This window comes from Neolamprologus multifasciatus, chromosome 3, assembly GCF_963576455.1.
Source record: "Neolamprologus multifasciatus chromosome 3, fNeoMul1.2, whole genome shotgun sequence".
NCBI lineage: Eukaryota > Metazoa > Chordata > Actinopteri > Cichliformes > Cichlidae > Neolamprologus > Neolamprologus multifasciatus.
The window spans coordinates 16735926-16756538 of NC_140441.1; the positions used below are offsets into that span (position 1 = coordinate 16735926).

At 41.0% G+C, this 20613-nt stretch overlaps 1 long non-coding RNA gene across 1 annotated transcript; it reads right to left on the bottom strand.

Annotated features, from left to right (window-relative positions):
• Positions 1-7646: 7646 nt before the first annotated feature.
• Positions 7647-19983, bottom strand: LOC146521803 (uncharacterized). The gene is made up of 3 exons (XR_014872582.1): positions 10655-19983; positions 10305-10340; positions 7647-7742 (listed from the first exon to the last, which is right to left on the bottom strand). It is a non-coding gene; the product is annotated as an uncharacterized LOC146521803 (long non-coding RNA).
• Positions 19984-20613: the final 630 nt, after the last annotated feature.

Sequence of the window (20613 nt, forward strand, 5' to 3'; positions counted from 1 at the left end):
AAAATGATGTATTTGTTTATGTTAACGCTGTTCTTGGGTAATTTTATTGCAGCTGTGAAATAAATAAATAAATTTAATTAAATTCAAAAAAACACCGCAGCAACAGCACTGTTCTTTTTACTGGTCCGCTTTTTCTCTCATCTTTTTATTGTCATCATCACTTGTGTTGCACATAATTGTGTCTTCCTAAAGCCGTTTCCTGCTACTTTTCCTCTGGCTACACATTTATGAAAAGGGAGTTCCCAGATCTTATTATTGCTGTGCTTTTTCTTTTTTTTGTCTTTCACCTTTGTGGTGCATCTCATATATAACAGACTGATAGGCATGGTAAAAACCTGCAGTGTTAATGTTTTACAGAGAAGTAGCAGCAAATCTTCAAAGCCGCTGAACGGGAAGGCGTACCATGTTTACTGACTCGATTCATTTGCCAAATGAGAAGAAAGTGTTGTCATATCATCAGAGCTCTGTGTGTTTCTGTCCTGACAGAAATGGAGCGAGAATAGATGACAGAGGAGACTACAGATTGAACAAAGTCGTCGAGGGAGCAGATGGGTTTTCCATACTTCATGTAGGCTTTCTGTCCCATGGAGAAAGTGTCATTAGTAGTTAAAAGAATTTGAACGAAGCTGGTTTGTCACGGCAAGTGGCGTGGATTCGCTCTTTGTTTCCAAATTGCCTACTCAGAGAGGTCGACAGTTGAGGGTTGTGCTAAATGCCATCTTCTGACAGCTGGTGAGCACAGTTATTTGAATACCCCAGTTTGATTTTAAGCACAGCACATTATAGCTTTAAGTTTTCACCCAAGTAGTGCTTTAAAACCTCCAGGGCTGTAAAAGAGCTCCTCCATTAACACCGTGAAGCTGATGTTAGCTAAAGAAAGTCAGTTACAATAGAGGCATCAGCTAGCTAGTTAGCATAATACCAGCAGGTCACTCGTGACTGTGAGTCAGTTTGGAACGGTGTGAATCAGTCATGGTGTTAATAACTGTAGAGCCACTTTACAAAGTGTAGAGCCAAATTAATCAGGTTTAAGTAAAATGTTCACGTCGCTTGGATGAAAAATGAATGAAGGATAAGCAGAAAAAATCTAACTAGTAGAGTAGATAACTTCAGAACTTCTTTGGAGCTCATTTGTTTCAAGGAAAACAAAATATGTGCAATGACACACATGATACATGTGGCTCAGACGGGTCGATGACAATTGCAGGTCAACTCTTTTACCCCTTTGATAGCACTATAAATCATTCAGCTGGTTCAGGACATCTAACCACTGCAGCTCAAAGAAATTCATGTATTTCATGTATTTAAAGCATGTAGAGTTCTTTACTTTCTTTAGCTCTGATGACCACTGTCTTGTTTTTTCAAAAGTCTAAGGCTACGTCCACACGTACACGGGTATTTTTGAAAACGGAGATTTTCCGTTTTCGTTTTAAAAAATAATCCCGTCCACACGTAAAGGCAGAAATGAAGGAAAACGCTGCTAGGAACATGCCAAAGCAACAGGTGGCGCTATATTCCTAACCGTGTAGAAATGTTGGCCAATCAGAAGTCTAGAAGCCTCTGTGGGAAAAAGTAAACAAAGCTGGGGCATAGAAGCAGAACCGAGTCGTATGTGTGGAGGGACAGTAACTGTGTGTGTATATGTAAGCATTTAAACACTGCAGAGAGTACAATTAACAGTAATAGTATTGTAGAAATTCATTTCACCAAAACAATAACGTGGCGCACAGTGTGACGTCAAAAAATGCGCAAACCTTTGACGCTGCGTTTTCTCTGTTTTTCTCGTCCACAAGTAAATGCAAAAACGGAGTTTTCAAAAATCTTTGTTTAAAAATCTCCGTTTTCAGTGACCAAAAACGCCGTTTACGTGTGGACAAAAGGTGCAAACGCATAGAAAAATCTGTGTTTTCAAAAATACCCGGGTACATGTGGACGTAGCCTAATAAGCTTAATAAAAAACCGAATCATAAAAAAGTTTACGTACTAATTTTGGTGCTTGTACTTCCACCTGTGAATGGTTTCCATGTAACGTAAACTTGTCTGCTCGACTAAACCCAGCAAAAAATTTCTGGCACAACTTCACCTACTTCATAGGTGAATGGAGAGGATGAGAAACTAGCAATGCAGGGACTCCAGCAACACTTAAAAGTAAAGAGGAACAACTTTGTTAACTGACCAACGCGTTTCGGCTTGTGGCCTTCGTCAGGGTCATAGTAACACATAATACAATTTGTGCTAAATAAAGGACAGGAAACAGGAAAAATAGAAAAAATTAACCAATCACATCTTCATAGGTAAACCAGCTGACATATAGCAGGTTGGTATTGGTTAATAGGTTAATTGGTTAAGTAACAGCCCAAGTAAATACTGGACTAGATCATTAACGTTAAAGACGGGGGGGAGAAATACAATAAACCCCAAAGGTTAATCCATTTTCTTGACCGTTTACCAACTTAGAGTCCCGGGGATGGTGGGTGCTGGAGCCTATCCGAGCTGTCATAGAGCGAGAGGCGGGGTCACCAGTCGAACACAGGGTCAACACACAGAAACGGTCGACCACATTCTCTCGCTTCTACACTGACAGTCAATAAAAAACACTGTTAACCTTCAAGCATGTCCTTGGACTGCAGGGTGCAGGAACCCTATGCAGATGTGGGCCAACATGCAAACTCAATACACAGAGGCCTCAAATGTCCCCTCACATATAACTTAAATTAGCCAGAAGTGTGCTATTGCCATTCGCACGCTATAGATTGTAGATCAGGGGTGGGCAACTACTGGCCTCAAGGGTCCTGGAGGTTTCAGATATCACCCTGAATTGATTCAACACACCTGAATCAAATGATTAGTTCATTACCAGGCCTCTGGAGAACTTCGAGACATGTTGAGGTAATTTAGCTATTTGAATCTGCTGCACTTGAGGCCTGGAGTTGCCTACCCCTGTTGTAGTTGAAGGGTATTTCTAAATATGTTCCCTCCATGCATACGTACATTTCCTTTGTCCTTCATGTGCGGCTGTCTTTTCCTGTGCAATTGTGCTCAATTCTTCTGCAAGTGGGGATGAAGTTTCTCACAAAATCCTTTGATATGCATGTCCTGTGTTTGAAAATTTAAAAATATACACATGTATAATAAATATGCTCAAATACTCAAAAACTGTTTCCTTCAAAGACTGATGTGTTTTGGTGTTTTTGTTGAAACAGAATCCCCAATGGCTGTATGCACCATATTTCTTTTGGCACATTTTCCTGACCTTGTAGTCCCGTCCCTCCCTTAGCATGATGAGTGATGGAGGGAATTAAGAACTACTCTACTCTACATGAGCTATCACTTTAAACTACCTGTGATTTAATCCGAAACATATTATATACACATTCATTTTGCAATGCTATACGTGTGTTTAAAAGATATGATAATGCGCCTTGTAATAGACTTTGTACCAGACAGTCTCTGACATTACATCATATTGGTATGGTCTATTGTTATTGGTATGGTCTTAACAGTAATGCCTCCTCCAGATGGCCCTCCTCAATTGAGCTATTCTTTTCCAACACCCTGAAGAAGCAATGTGGGTGCTTAGACTCTTGGCAGTAATGTAAATTTTGAGTGTGTTGCTGCGTCCTTCACAGAATTAGTCATAGGGGTGCGAGCATTATTAGATTCAAATTAGAACCCTGCTGGGTTTCAAACCACACGGATAATTGCGGGATTTTTAATCATTGTTCTCACACACAAGGAGAGGTCACTGACTGACCTGTAAGTCTCTGAGATTTATAGATGTAGCAGCACAAACACCTTTTTTTAAAACTTTCTATTATATTTGTTGTGACCACCTTCTGTTTTGTCTATTGTACTTGACATTATCAGTTTTAATTTTGTAATCCCAGAGGCAATGACGGATAAAACATGCATTTATGTACTTTGATTGAACTAAATGGAGGACTTTTGGAAATCAGTTGCTCACAAGACATCAATGGTTTCATGTCGTATTTGACTTTAGAGTGACAACTTTATGGTGCTTGGAGGAACGTTTAAATAGTTCCCAAACCACCCAGCCACAGGGGTTTAAGTGAAAATGAAGCGCTACGATCTTGTCGGCTGTCTTCCTTCACTTTGCACGACTAACAGTAGCCTACAGATTTATTTTGTTTACTGTATTGATGACCCATTAGAATTAAATCGCTGTGAGGTGCCTGACAGATTATAGTGTCCTGCGTCATTATCGCTTCCAGGGATCAGCGATAATAACTAGATTAGCTCAGCAACAGTAACATGCTATATGACTCTAATTATGGAGGTTCTCTGATTATGTTTTAATTTTGTTTTTGTGTTTTATACCATCCTATTATCATTTAACAATTTATAACACTGTCATTAGTTAATTGTTTTTTTTCCAGGATTTTTTTTCACCTCTTGTCAAAGCCTGTTTTATTTCACAGTCTTGCTGTACAAGAGCATTGTTATCAACATTAGCTTAATTAGCAACCCTCTTTCTTATATATGCTGGCAACTTAAACACCTGCTACTTGATTTAGCTTAAGTCCTTTTACCTGAACAGTAATATCAAAGTTATTCGCAGTCAGACTTCGTGGCTCTCATTGTAAACAAATAAAACAGAAAAAATAAAAGCACATGCGCAAAGACATACATATATCTCTGAATGTATACATACTCATATAAACTTTATTATGAATTGCTAATAGTGTTAATAGCAGCTGGGATGAATGATTTCTTGACCAGAGCATTCTCATTCCCAACGCGTAATATACCGACGATTTGTCTCAACCTAAGGCGTCTCATAGTTACGCTAAAGGTACCCTTCCATATGCTTACGAGACGCTCCGGGTTCTCAGTTGAATCCAATAGCATGCCACTTAGGGCTGTTCGATATAACGATATATATCGGATGACGATATAAAAATGTCTATCGTTTCATTTTACGCTATCGTTTGTTTCGTGGTGTCGCAAAATAAGCTGTTTACGGCAATATTTTTTCATGGTTTTGATGGTCACTGTAGTGGCTATATTAATTTCTTAAAGTTCTCTCTTTCTCTTATATTTTATATAACCACACTACAGACAAGCGCCTGTTTTTATGCATTGTCGTTAGCAACAACGACGGTAACACCATCGCGTGTCCGCTTGTTTATGTTCCACATAAACCTTTCACAATAAAGCTCAAGATCCTGTTCAGACTTTTCAAAATAAACTGAATCACGTGAAAGAGTAGATTATTTACGGATGAGAAATAAAAAAGAGCCACCAGGTGCTAAAAAATAAACCTTAGACTCAAACATTAGAACAGGCTTTTCCCCGCAGCACGCCGTGTAATAAATACTCACAAAGAAAACAGCATCTGTTAACACACTCGACTCCAGCTACATGACGCGCAGCTGGAAACACTTCACGCAAGTCGAGCTGCCCAAGCCTGATGTTAGTTCTAAGTTAAATTTAAGTTATTCAGAGCTGCCTTTGGTACACTTGAATTAAAAATGTATTTACTTATTGATTAATTTATACCCAAGAACCTACGACATGTATTTTCACACATACTTGTCCTTTTATATTTATATTTTTACCTACATCTCTATTTATTTTAATATTTTTCTGTCAATCTCTGTTTCTACACTTATTTTATATCAATGCTTGTTTATTGTATATTTGCTGCTATGACAACTCAATATCGCTCTGGGATTAATAAAGTTTCTCTGATTTTGATACTGAAAAATACACTGATCTCTATTGGATAAGATGCAATATACATAATATTAGACTTATACTAGAGTAAACAGTGGTTGGAGACCGCTCCATGACCAAAATTATTGTGAATGAAAATGATTGTGTGCAATGAACTTGTTGTCTCATTGCCTTTAAAATAGTTGCTCTAAAACCACTTACTTTCTTCAGTCTAACTTTTAAGTGCATTAAGACAGCACTAAAATGGCAATAAGATGGAATTAGTCTGCATCAGTCTGTGACTGAATGGGATTAAGTTGGTAATTACATGCAATCTATTTGTGTTCAAACAACCATTAACCGTTCAGACAGGACTTCACAGATTCAAAAACAGGAATTCAGAAATTCCTCCGAAATAGTGACATGGTTACTGCAGGACAGCAGTGTAACTGCAAAATCAACCTTGCTTTTATGTAGAGATATAACAAGAGTACAACAAGCTGAAAACCAGCTGAGCTGAGTCCCCTATTGCAAAGAGACAAGTGCACTCTTTGGTGCAGACTACGGCAGGTATTCGCAACGTTTTGCAGGTATGTTTGAGACTACAGTCAGTCTAAATTTGACTGCGATTGTAGACAGATTGCCTCCACTCAGAGATAACGTATGCAATGCCTTCATCAAAAGGTTGAGGCCACTGCATGTTTAAACTCTGGCAGTCCAGTTGGTAAATGCAACTGCTTGCCAAATATGAAAAATTCAATGCTAATTTTTCCTAATTTTTCATAACTTTTTTTAACACAAGCATGTAGGTAAAATGACCTTGTAAACAAAGCAAAAAATACATTTTTAAAAAAGCTTCAATTAAATAATTAAGCTTTTGAGGGGGAAATAGTCTGAAAACAAAAAGGAAAAAAACTATTAAAAGTAAAATTTTGCAATATTCAATTATTTCTTCTTCTTCTTTTTCTTCTCAGTACTGGAAACTTTTTGACTCCATACATGGCAAGAACATCCCCACCTACACACCTTCAACACAACCTTTCAGAGAGCCGATAGCTATAATCGTGCACTGACGACTATTTAAAGATGATGATATCACCTAACAAGCTAAAAAATCCTTTTATATGCAGCATATTAGGAACACACACACTGAAAATATCCCACATAAGGTGGCATATGTAGGTATTAGATAATGTAATGAAGGTGAGCAGAGATCAAGTGCATATTATGCAATTAATCATAATCGTGATCATTATAGCAACGGAAGAATGCGGCGGTAACATTTCAGAATGGTATGCATCTCTTTGACATACCCAAAGCAGCCAATACTTTCATCTTCTGAACTATCACCTTTCAGGCTGCCTCATTATATGCCTTGATCTTGTATGCAGTCAGGTAAAAACAGAAGCTTTGCAATGCTTTGATCTGTAGCATAAAAGCTCCCCAAGAACTGACAGCGCCTCGAGACGGAAACTGCGTTAGATAGACGACGTTGGAGTAAAATGTTGTCTGATATTTCGATGCCTTATTGACCGTGAAACAAAAAGAAAATGTTGACCTCGTCAAATATTGAAGAAGATACGGGAAAGTCACAAGGCCGCCCAAAGGTTTGTCCATTCGTATGGTGAGGTTTCTCTCACCTGGAAATTACACCGACACGTCCAGGTAGTAACACTGCAACTGGACTGCTGCTCAGATATATTCGGGCCAGCTGTGCTCAAAAAATTATAGTTTTTTTTCTTTTAAGAATTTGTTCAAAGACATCAATAGCTGTTGGGGCTTCCTTTTTCATATGTGGTTTGCTGGTATTTGCTCTCTCTTCATGTCAGTTGTTCAGACTGCTGTTTGAACAGTTAAAAAATCGGCTCAAACTGTCCTCAGTTTGGGAATTACAAACTCATAAGTGACTTCAAAAGCGTTGCCTTCATTTGGACCAGCAAAGAAGCAGAATGTGATGATTCACTCACTTCTCTCTTTTTTCTTCTTCTTCTTCTCTTTTTGGACACATTTTGGGTGAAGCAGAAACAGAACTCCCTCTCTGTGTACCCATACGGCCATCAAACAGGCTGTGGAACAGAGTACTGCGTTATACAAAAACACACATTCAACAGGCAGAATTTAACTGCGTATTTATAGCAACTGCTCCAACTGATAGATAGATAGATAGATAGATAGATAGATAGATAGATAGATAGATAGATAGATAGAGTTTAATCCTCCATATTCACTAGCTCTTAATTGCCCTATTCTTCCCTTCATCTTGACAGATTTGTTATTGTACTTCTTCCTACCTGCTGATTCAACATAGGTCACGCAGGTGGTGATAATCAAAGCTGTTATTAAGTATGTAATGCTCAGTTAAGATGTTAATTATGATTGGCTGTCACCCCGCTGAGAAAAAGAATAACTAGTAATGTCAGGGAAATTAAGGCTCTAGCGAGATTAGTAATGGGTTCAAATCAATACACAATGCAAATGTTACCTATATACACTCACCTGTTCAACGCATATATCTAATTGACCAATCATAAAACAGTAATTCAATGCATTTCGGTATTTAGACATGATCAAGAGAGAAGTTTAAATTAAGCATTAGAATGGGGAGTGAAGGTAAGACTACACCATGGGACACTCTTATTAGCTAAGAACATGAAAATAAAGCTACAATTTAAACAGCTTCCACAAAATTGAGATTTTGTGGAAGCTGTTTTGTGGAAATTGAGATTGGAAAGAGTTCCCTGATCTGACGAGCCTCCATTTCTGCTGCTGGGATTTCTGCTGTGATATTTGGGCGGTGAGGTCAGAATTTAGTGGAAGCAACATGAAAGCATGGATACTTCCTGCTTTGTATAAATGGTTCAGTCTGGTGGAGGTGGTATAATGGTGTAGGAGATATCTTCTTTGCACACTTGAATCCACTTAGTACCAGCTGTGCATCACTTCAGTGCTACGGCCTACCTGAGTATTGTTGCTGATGATGTGCGTCCATTTATGGCTACATGCATGATGTGCTTACATGCATGATGTGTCGTGTCACAAAGCTTAAATCATCTCAAACTGGCTTTGCAAACATGACAATGAGATCTCTGTACTTAAACGACCTCGACAGTTGAAAGTCAACACAATAGAGCACCTTTGGGATGTGGTGGAACAGGAAATTTGCATAATGGATGTGCAGCAGATAAATTTGTAACAACTGCATGATGCTGTCGCGTCAACGTGGACCAAATTGTCTTTTGAATGTTTCCAGAATTTGTACCAGGAAGATTTAAGGAAGTTGAGAAGCTCAAAAATGATCTAATCTGGTGCTAGCAAGGTGTATCTAATAAAATGTCTGGAGAGTCTATACATTTTACAGTAATATAAAAACCTGAATTTAAGTTTAAGACTGCTAAGTGCATCAGAAGATATTTTTTTTTGTGCATATTATTTCAGTTTAATTTGCCCAGCGGATCGCACTGTGGTGATGACATTATCTAATTAACTCTTTCTCCAAGGCAACAAATTAAATCATCTATTGAACTCTGAACAACAAAAAATTTAAACACCCCACATGTGACCTCCTAGACAGTGAAGCTAATGACCTGCAGCCAGGAGCGACAGTTCGTCATGACATAATCAGCTTAGCCACACTTTAATTTAGAAAAATATTGGAAGCAATATGAAAGCAATACAAGAGGAAGCACTCGCTGTGACGCCGCGATGAAATAACAGGTTCATTAGTTCTGACGTAATTGTGATTAGACATCCTGTTAGCATAATGTTGTGTCCCAGAAGGGTGAAGGACATAGGATTCTTTAAACATGCTTTGCACTATGCAGATTCCAACATGCGTTCATCTGCAGTTTAGCACTTTCTGTGCGACGGTAGAGTACTACAGCAGGGTGTGATAAGGTATTACATTAATTCCCTTCTTTCAACAGAGTAGTGCTCCAGATTCAGAAGTATGCACAGTGTCTCTTTAATTGTTTACCCTCTTTCTTTTCCTCTCTATTTGAATATGCATGCAAAAGAAGAGGAGCACTTCTACTCCCAAGGATATATATACTGAGAGAGTTTGGATGAAAACAGATCTGGCTTAAACTGGATGGTGCTCAAAGAGGAGTTAACCTCATTTTCTGCCTTGATCTGATTCAAAGTGTTTTTGGAAAGAAAGTAACGACTTTAAAACTCCACAGTAATTTTCCGTGATTATGTAACAAAGCTCCACCTGTGGAGTGTTCAGATAGCGAAAATATGATGTCACTTATACATATACAAATAGGAAGACCAGCGTTTTATACATAAACCTATATAAATACATACATATGGAGCTTAGGTTCCTGTCCTAGGATTGCACTCTCCTGGACAGAGATCTCAGATAGCACTCATCATGGTTGTTATGGTTTTGTGGTCTATTTCCCAATCCCTTAGTCCAAGTTCCTTCCTTGGACTAAGGGAGTTCCAGGTTTCCCGCTTTTGCCTCGCATTAGCAGCAATCGCTAACCAGTACATAGGACTAGCTCATACTTCAACTCTCCACCTTAAGATAACACTAGGCTTCCTTCAGTCTCCAGTAATTCACATTCCTGGATCAGTACCCACTATTCACCTGTCGTTTACCTGGTTTCCTGACCCTGGGCACTTACCTGCCTGTCCTCCTGCTCACACCACTCCTCGGTACTCTGGCAAAAGGGAAAGGATGGACATTTTTCACTTCCAGTACTCCGCTTTCAGATACTCACTAGCTGCTTCCCCCCCTTAAACCACTGACTTTTGCTCCTCAAAGTAAGCGATTCAATTTAACTCACACATCCGAAAATACCTACTCCTACTTTGTGTTCATATGGCCTGAATTAATCTGCCTTTCCCTCTCTTTAGGTGGACTATCTCCACTGAAAGGACGCTCTGTTCATTCAGGCCATCGAGTTTAATAAATTTTTACTTTTGAAAAAACAGACTTTTTTGTTTGCATTTGGGTCCAAACTTTAGTACAGACCTTTGACACAGTCCTTGAATCTGTTGCCTCCACCTTCCAAATCGTCTCCAGCTCCTCTCTAAGCCCTCAGTAGGTCTTCCTGTGCTCCTTCCTCCTGATGTTGCTATGTACATGTGCTGCCATAAAAACATGGGTATTACATCAATGGTGCATTAAGGAGAGCTGCATAGTTTGACCACGCATGGAAAATGCCGAAGTATATTTGGCTGGAATCCAGCTGAGTTTGCTTTTAGCATCTCTTTTTTTAAAAATAATGCGACACGATGGATACGAAACCACCTTTGTGGCTCTTCTGTTCTGTCTCTCCTCAATTTGCTTGCCTGTTTAGAAGCAATGCTTTAATAGCAAAGTTGTGTCATGCAACTGCAGTTTTCTCAAATGGAAAATGCAGCCTTGAAACTAATTTGCGTGTTCGAGTCTTGTTTTGGAATCAAATATGTGCACGAACATGAATATCTTATTTGGGCACGCACTGCAGCACATCCTGCAGGTGAAAAAAAAATTATTTCGCAAGCACAAAAAACTTCCCACACTGTTTATTACAAATACTATTTTATGACCAAATGTGTTTGTGATAACGGCTTGTTGGATGTTAATGTCACGCTGATTGGGTTTGTGATTATTGTCTTTTAGGGAGTATTTTCTCTATGCAGCCGAATTCACTAACTATACTTGATGTCATTTAAAAGCTAAATTATAACCAGGCCTAAGATCAGATAATTGCTGTTGCTCTGATTAATTTCCACGTTGTGCAGGGCATCTGCCACCCAAGGTGTAAGATGACATTTAGTACAAAGACTGTTGAAACAAGACAGACAATACACGAAAGAAAAGGTAGAGAGAAAGCTAAAGTGAATTTGGAACTATCATAAAGAAACACACAGTGACCTTTTGTCATTCTTTCATGAATCAATCTGAAAAATAATAGCTTAAACACTGCTCGTTGGTGTGGTATTTCTGGACCTGTGAATGGAGGAAATCAATGGCAGACACTACTACCCTTCAATAGCGAACGTAAAAATGCCATCGAGCAGAACTCATTGAACTGAGCCAGCTGCTCCAGTGGAACTGCGCAGTGTCCAACATCAGAGCCCTCGGTGGTTGAATCAGGCACCTTTAAGTGCAAAAGTGTGTAGCTGTGTGACCTTGTGAAGCTAAAGCGAGCATTCATCCTCTCCAGCCTTTTCTGATTGAATGCATTCTTGGGAAAAAAAGGTGGTGGGGGGGGCTCATACATGACTTTGATTTTTTGCAGATCTGTATCCTTTATAAATATTACATGGTGAGATGCTCCTCTAGTTTCTGCTGGCACGTGTTACTAAATCCACATCAAATCATCCCACAAAATGTTATGGACCTATTATGCAAATTTTCTGCTTAATATTTTTGATTCCTGGCATGTATTATAGTAGCTTGATTCACTTTTTAATTTATCCTTATTTGTCTCATGCTCTCTGTTCAGACACTTTGCACAGAAGGAAGGAAGGAAGGTAGGTAGGTAGGTAGGTAGATAGATCACTTCTCCAACCCTAAATTGGAGAAGTGGAAGAAACTGAATTTTTGTTTTCTTTTATTTAAGTCTTTCCCTCAAATTTGCAGCAAACAGTTACAACATGAAATTAAAGCTCAGTTTAGCACTAAAGCACTACCAATGCTGTACCACACTGGAACCATATTATTTTTTCCAATTAGAAATTTTGTGCAGCTGCTTTATAGTATTTAAAAGGACTGCGTTCATGGTCATATTATCTGACTGGAATCCACTGGCCTGTATAGTACTTTTAACCAGGTTCTCACAAAGGACAGTATAGCGCTGGGGGGGGGAGAAAAAGAAACTTCTGCCACTTCATCACTTCAACAAATGACCTTAACCTAGCAATGAAAAACTTGAAGACACGGGTCACTTTAAGCGCTGGAATAAACGATCAAAGCCGCCGTACTTCTGTTAGGAATACTTTCTTTCATTGTCTCTTAGTGGATACTGTCATATTGCCTCCAGTGATCCTTACATGAATTCACTGGTAAAGAAAATTAATAAATGATCAAGTATATCATACCCAAGTATAACTATGGGTCTAGTATCAATCAGTTCTCATTAGTGCGTTTTCAAAGAATTCAGCCAGTTCCTGATTGTTTCAAGCTAAGGCAATGACTGAAGGGTGTCTGTCCTGCCCTGACAGAACCTTAATATTAATGTTCCTCTCGCTCAGCCCCATTTTCTTTTTAATCCTGTCTGGCTTTTTGAAGATAACTGCACCTTAAAGGGAAACGGAGCGTATCTATCAATTCACATCAAAGGTGGATGTCCGAGACGTTCGAACACCTTGTCCGTCAATAACCGGTAGAAATTCTAACATTTCTGATCATTATTATCTACTGTGTCTTTGTTCTGTCTGTAAATGTGCCTGGAATGCTTCAAAGGCATGTTAATCAGGCTATGTGTGGAGATGCCAGGAGACCAATTACACTCGTGAGCTGCACTTCAGCTTTCTCATTTCCCTGAATCCTGCTGCTCAAACATGGTTATAGCCCAGATTTCCGTTCAGTTCCGATGAAATAGTTGACCTTGACAAATAGCAGAATGCAGAGAGGAATTGGTAACTTGGGCACAGCATGGGGTATTTCAGAATCTCTGCAGCTCCCGTGTAAAGCAGCAGTTTACACCGTGCATGAGCTACACTGGTTTTTATTTTTATGAGCAGAAGTGCGAACAGCTTTGTTGCTCAAGGCTCGTGTGAATGCAGCGGCAGATTGAATTTGCCGAACAGGCGATTGGAGGCTCATATTTTCACTGATTTAACCTGGACCTGATAATGCTTAATGGCTCACTTCAAGGTCTATATACACGATTCTGCCTCCAACTTTGAATGGGCAACATTTTTCACGGCCTTAATCGTCAGGTACCAAGATCGCTGAGTCAAAAAACTCTAAAGCCTTCCTTTAGAGTTGTACTTTCTGGAGAACAGATGCTGGTCGTACAGAGCTCCCCATCCCTCCAGCTGTTTTTTCATTTCGCTGTAGGGTGGACTGAAGAACAGGAGAATCTGTCACCAGTGGAAGCTGCATCCCAGTTGGCCTAAGGAGGCGCTAATCATCGGCCGTCCATCCATCTGCCACCAGACTGATATGCCCCCAGATGTCGTGAAAGGCCCCGGCGTGCCCGCGCACCCGCCAGCCAGTGAGGGCCTGTCTTTGCTCGGCTGGCATCGCGTTCTGTTCACACCAGGACAAACTTGATTTGACCAGAGGGAGGCTCTTATGATTGATGATTCCACCACATATCTTCAGCCACAGCAATCTGGCCTGGCTCTACTGCTGTGCTATGCATGCATGTGTGTGTCTGTGTGTGTGTGCAGATCTGTCTGGCTGTGACAGTGAATACGCTTTTTCTACGGGAGGACAAAGAGTTCGGGAGTTTGTGCAGAGGTGTATGTGCATATGGAACAGAGTCACATGCAGAGGTAGCAGCACCGGTTGTTCGATTGTTGTTTGCCAGGCAACGTTTCCCAAGTATAGTACAAGCTGCAAGCCCACTCTATCCAGAGTTTGTTAAAGAAAGCTCAAAATGTCATCGGTTTGCCTTTACACCCACAGGTTTCCTCAGCTGTGGCAGTAATCAGCACTGAGAAGTGGCGTCCATGCCTCGGTGCCCAGAAGCTTTTCTTCTACTACTTCCCTTTTCTTTTTCTTTTTTCCTAAATGTCATCTCTCGTGCTCATCTCCCATTGTGTTCCTCCGGCAAACAACCATCAAGGCACCAATGTTCGTTCACTATTAAGGCCGCATTCCTCTCTTTACGGCGAGGTATATGTTACAACTTAAAAAAAGACGAGCGCCCCATCTGACACACAGACGCCTCATGGAAAAACACTCAAACTCCTAACCGGCGTGTGATTAAATTCAGAGTGAGACAGGGTATCGCATTAGGATGAATGAGTATTCACAACTTTGTTAACTCGCTGATGTAACAGGAGTATCCTGCATATTAATTCAATATGCAGTCTTTCAGAGCAAATATCCACCCTGATTATTTGTGCCAAAAAAGCATGAGCACCAGTGGGGAGAAAAAAGGGAAATTATATAATATGTCAAAAGAAGCAAGGAATAAAATCATGACAACAAAAAGCCCCAGACGCAGACCACAAAGAGGGACAGCGGTCAAAAGTTGAAACTAGCTAACCCGAGGGTGTATGATGGAAAAACGGAGCATAAATTCGGGATGACAAATACGGCAAATTGGCACGCGACCAGCTACAGCTAATGTGTTGCTGCAGAGATCTTTTTAGCTTTTTGTGTGTTTTTTGTTAAAGTAAACTCGTGTTGTGCTCTGTGCACCTCTCTTGTTGAGACAGCGCACACACCAAAACCTTAATGACATAAATGGCGTGTAATGATGATAATACGGAGCTGGGAGGGGGTGCAGGGGGGAATAAATCACTGATGTAATGTTTCTGCTGTAGGTGAAGCCAATGCCAGGGGCTCCATCTACTGTTTGCCGCTGAGAACTAAACACTGTGTCTTCTGACAGTGCTCCGGCTGACTCAGTTCACCCCCCCCACCCTCGCCCTCCCCTTCCAGCAAACAAGGAGGGACAGCTATACTCAGCAGTGAGGCTGAGGCAGTATAATTTATGCCTGTGAATTATGGATATACCGAGCAAGTGAAGGCCAATATATGTTTTATACCACGCTTCCCTCCATTTATTTTGGCTGGGGTTATGACTTAATAGCGTGCCGTTCTGTTGATGATGGATATCCTGATTTATCTGCTCGAGTCAGGCAAGGCACTCAATTAAAGCGCTTTGTCAGGACAGACATGCCGAATGTACTGTCACCTGTTGTTTATGACTGACTGACTGTGCTCCTGCAAGTCAGCGTCCACCCGTCCTGCCCCGCTGTGATTACTTTCAGGCATGGGGCAGTAAAACCATGTGTGTTATTCAGCTCCGTGCAGCAACCAACCGAACCAGCAGCGTCTGCTTTCGAGCTCCAACCGACTTCTTCTTTTTTTTCTTCTTCTTTTTATCTGTTAATCAGAATTACAGTAACTGTAAACTAGGATACAACCCTATACATAGCAGTGTTTTACGGCTTCATTTTATAACCTCGTAGAAGTCAGGAACATATAATTTCTCACAGATAGACTGAGACGTATATACTATCCATTCCCCTGGAAGCCATCGGCAGCAATTTCCTTCCTCTTTCATCATTCTAAATGCGCCTAAATGGTTTGGGTGGAGCGGGGGGGCGGGGTTGAGCAGCAATAACCGCAACTTTGTGTCAGGAGGGGGATTTTGGAATCTTTGATGCTTTCCCTGGCATGAAATGTATTTACAAATACCTTTGTGGAAGCCAATAAGAGGTTTAATATTTAATTAGGCCTAAGGGCATCTCACAATACCGGGCACATTTCTGATCAATGGTATGATGATGGAGTCTTCCCTCATTGTCAGTCTGCGTGGGGAGAAAGCCTGGCTTCCTCCTTTTAAATGTTGCTACAGTTACTTAAACGCAGACGGCACTTTGGGGAGAACGGTTAATCACTGAGCATTAACAGCGCGTCTCCTGGAAGGGCGGGTGGCCGGCCAGGACCAACAGATTCCACTTCGTATATGTGCACATGTGGATTTTAAGACTCCTGACTGCAGCTGATTACCATGAATGATGGATGGTGAATGATAATGAAAAATGTATTTAGGCTCTCTTTGTGCCAACGCTGATCAAACTTTCATGATCCCCATGTGGAAAACAGTGATGTCATGGTGTACTATGAGACTAGATGGTATAATGCATGGTCTTAACTCCCCATAGTCAAAAGGTTGGTTTTTATTTTTTGAAAACTACCTGATTGTTTGCAACTTTAGGCTATTGACTCTTAGAGGAAACTGAGATCAGTAAAATCTTAGCAAATATTTGTCACCACAGAAAAAGTGCAATTTTATTCCATTTATTTTCCATTTTAAGGGATTGAGTTTATTTCCACTTACAAAGGTTTGGAACAAGGTTAGGGATAGGGATGGGTACCGGTAATGGCACCGGTTCTGACATAAACGGTAGTAACCAGACCGAAAAGCAGCGCGCATTTCGGTGCTTTATTTCAGTGCATTTCTTTTCCTGAGACGTCACACACTTTAGATTCTAGCCAATCATTTTACGTTTCCAAGGATAGTAGGCGGGCCCAGGTACGTACGTTCTTTTAGAGCAGAGCTACAGATTAAAAATGCCCAAGGCGAAGCGGTCAAAAGTCTGGCTTTACTTCACAGCAAAAGATGCAAACTCAGCAACCTGCAACAAGTGCTTTAAGGTGATACTGTGATTCTGTGCAAAGGAGGTAACACCTCGAATCTGATGAAACACCTAGCGACGTATAGCATTTTGTTAAAAGCTGAGAAATGCACCATATTTGATAGCTTGCGGCAAGACCTTACACCGAGTGCGGGTGTGCTGCCTGTATCGGACCCGGAGTTAGCAACATTTCCCAAGAACCCGAAGAGTAGAGTCCTGGCCCCTAGCCCTGCCAGTGTAGCAGAAATGATGACGGATGATGATGGCAGCAGCAGCCGTTCTTCTCTGCTTGAGTAGCTTAATGTTGTTTGTGTGTAATTTACGTTGAGTAAGCTAACCACGTTATTACATTAATGCATGTAAGGTGAACTAGCAAACACAGTCATAGCTACATGCGGCTGTCTTCTTGTTTGATGGCAGATACTCCCTTCACCCTGGCCAAAAAAGTTAAAATGACCAAAGAAAAAGTGGAAAACAGTTAAACATGAGAGGTTTTTAGACAAAATTTGTGTTTTTTCCATTGTTTAAGCACTGCTTCCAGCCAAGAGTGATACCATATATCCCCTATAGCTGCAGAAAAGGCTAACATTGTTATCTTTTTACAAAAAAACAGCTGAACATGAGAGGTTTTTGGACCAATTTTGTGTTCTCCATTCTTTAAACAACGGTTTGAGCACCGTTTAAGCACCGGCACCGTTTCAAAAGTACCGGTTTGGCACCGGTATCGGATAAAACCTAAACGATACCCATCCCTAGTTAGGGATTATGAAGTGTCATGTGTTTGAGTCCCATGTGTCATTTATGTGTTTTGTTTGGTTTTTGCAAATCTTTTCATACAGGCAGCCTCGGTATCAGCGAGCTACTTTACCTTTATTTAGCTTTTTTTAATAACCAAGGGGCTCGTTAACAATAGTCTCTCTTTGTTTTGTTTAGATTTTTTCTTCCTTTTAACATTATGCATGAATGCTGCTCTAACCATGATACTCCAATAGAGACTTCTCTGCTCTAAATATGAGCAGTGCTGATTGTGAATCACTGCAGCTCACTGCATTCGTTTAATAAAGAAAGTGGCGTTAATTAAAAGCTTTAGTGTTATGATGATGGCCTTGCAAATGCTTTCGTTGCCTCAAAGTTTCAGTTTTATGGAGGGAACGTTCCGAGACGGGCGGGCTAATTTGGTGGTGACGTGGTGTCAAAGCACAGCAGCTATAGCATCGGCGCGGCATTACTGAGTAAACCTCACTGTTGTGTAAATTAGCACACCTGCTCCAAGACGCTGAAGCCTTCAGTGTAGCGCTATCAAAATACACATGGCTTAACAACAGCTGACAATGCTTTGTGACAGCTGTCACAGAGTCAACACCCCTCAGTCTGCGAGATTTTTCTGTGAAACTTTCCGTGAGCAGGAGGGGAGGGAGAGAAGAAAAAGAGAGAAAGCAGCGTGTCACATTTTTATTCCCTGTGACAGGATGAAACCTCTTCTTGCTTTAGTTTTAATCGGAGAGATCCAGCCTGTACTCTTGAGCCACATAGCAATGAGGCGAAGTGTGCGCTCTCCACTTTTGAGGCTTTTGTTTCGCTGCCACTGAACTCACGTCAGAGAGCGCCCATACCGCAGAGACAAGGCACAAAACATATAAATGCCCAATTATAGATGCTTCAAAGCGGGATGCATTTAAAAATTAATAATGGAGATCATTACATAATTCATGACAGTTAGTTATGTAAGTGGCCCAAATACAAAGAACAGACAGGGTATTATCTTTTACTCGAATGACAGTGGGTGTGTCTTTGTGTCTTTTTTTTAATTCCCCCGTGTCCGATTTGATACGTCACCACGTTCGTTTAGCTCTGCGTGTGCCGATCCTGTACATGTGCTGTACGTATGAGAGACAAATTTCGAATGCTCTGATTTTTCCCCATTGTCAAGGTGCCTTCAGCCTGTCACCTCCTCAGAAGTCGACCTTTTCTGTTCCGTCTCCTTGTTGCCTCGATTCAGCATCAAGGCTGCTCTGTTTGAGGTATGAATGGCTGAGGCACTGTACAGTATTTCCCTCAGAACATAAAAAATAAATAGCAGATCCCGAGGCTCGATGAATTGCCGTCCCTGTGTGCTACTTTTGTGTTCTGAATGCAACTTCAGATTGCAGCCTCAACTGAACTCCTTTATTGTTCTACTTTAAGTGTATATTTAAAAACATTTTTTTCTTTTCATTGTCCCAGATTGTTTTATTTTTTTATGGTTTCTTACATTTAAAAATAAAGTAATTGTTTCCCTTGCACAAATACGGATATGATAAAACTGCAGGCAGCAGTTACTGTGAGGCAAAGAATGGTCTGCCATTTAGGTAAATTGCCTCAAATACAAAAGAAGAAATAGGGAAAAAAGCAAAGATTGAACTCAAATTGACATGCATCCTTGGGTGATGCTTATCAGCTAAACCTTGACTGGTACGGTGACGTCTTGGAATCAGTTTGATATTATGACAGGTAACTAATTTAAAAGAAAAAACTAAATCACACTGGCTGGATTTTGAACTGTTAGAGGGAGGAGGTTCTGCACCTGCTCTCTGTGCCCCTGAAGAGTATTACCCTGGTAGGAGTCACCAGTAACCAGTTATACTCTGACTACCTACATGCAAGTAATAATTCTGATCCACTATCAGGATAGACTATCCAGCAGGTCATCTGCTGATTGGAAGGTCGGCGGTTCCATCTGCATGTCTGTGTCATTCCAGCGTATCCTTGATGCTGAACCCTGAGTTTCCACAGATCTGCACAATCACACTGAAGTGTGATTGTGTCAATATTAGGTTAAAAAGTGCTTTGGCATAGAAAAAGGCCTTAATATGAATGTGCCTGTGAATGGGTGTATCAGCCTTGTAGTAAGAAAGCACTCAAATAGAGTAGTAGAGCATTACGTACCATAATTTCCGCACCATAAGGCACACTTAAAATCCTCAAATCTCAAAAATCGACAGTGTGCCTTATAATCTGGTGCGCCTTATGTATGAATTCTGGTTGTGCTTACTGAGCTTGAACCAATTTTATTTTTATATGCTCAAAAATCTACTTTGGTAAGTTTGTCGGAGCATTACGGCTGCCATAGTCAGGAGCCTCGCGGAGTAATCTGGGTCCAAAACTCTGTCCGCATCAGTTCCCAAATTCAGACGTGGTTGTGGCGTGAATAAGGCACGGCAGGACCACGGAGCATCGTTCTCATACATTTATTCACAGCACCTCACACCACACACCACCAACCCCTGAGTCCCTGTGTTTTAACACGGCGGGGGTGATTGCGGATGCCGTGCAGGTGCGTCCGCACGGCACCGCAGACCACGCCCCACCACAGTGGTAAATGGTAAGTGGCCTGTATTTGTATAGCGCTTTACTAGTCCCTAAGGACCCCAAAGCACTTTACACATCCAGTCACCCACCCATTCACGCACACATTCACACACTGGTGATGGCAAGCTACATTGTAGCCACAGCCACCCTGGGGCGCACTGACAGAGGCGAGGCTGCCAGACACTGGCACCACCGGGCCCTCTGACCACCACCAGTAGGCAACAGGTGAAGTGTCTCGCCCAAGGACACAACGACCGAGACTGTCGGAGCCGGGGCTCGAACTGGCAACCTTCCAATTACAAGGCGAACGCCCAACTCTTGAGCCAC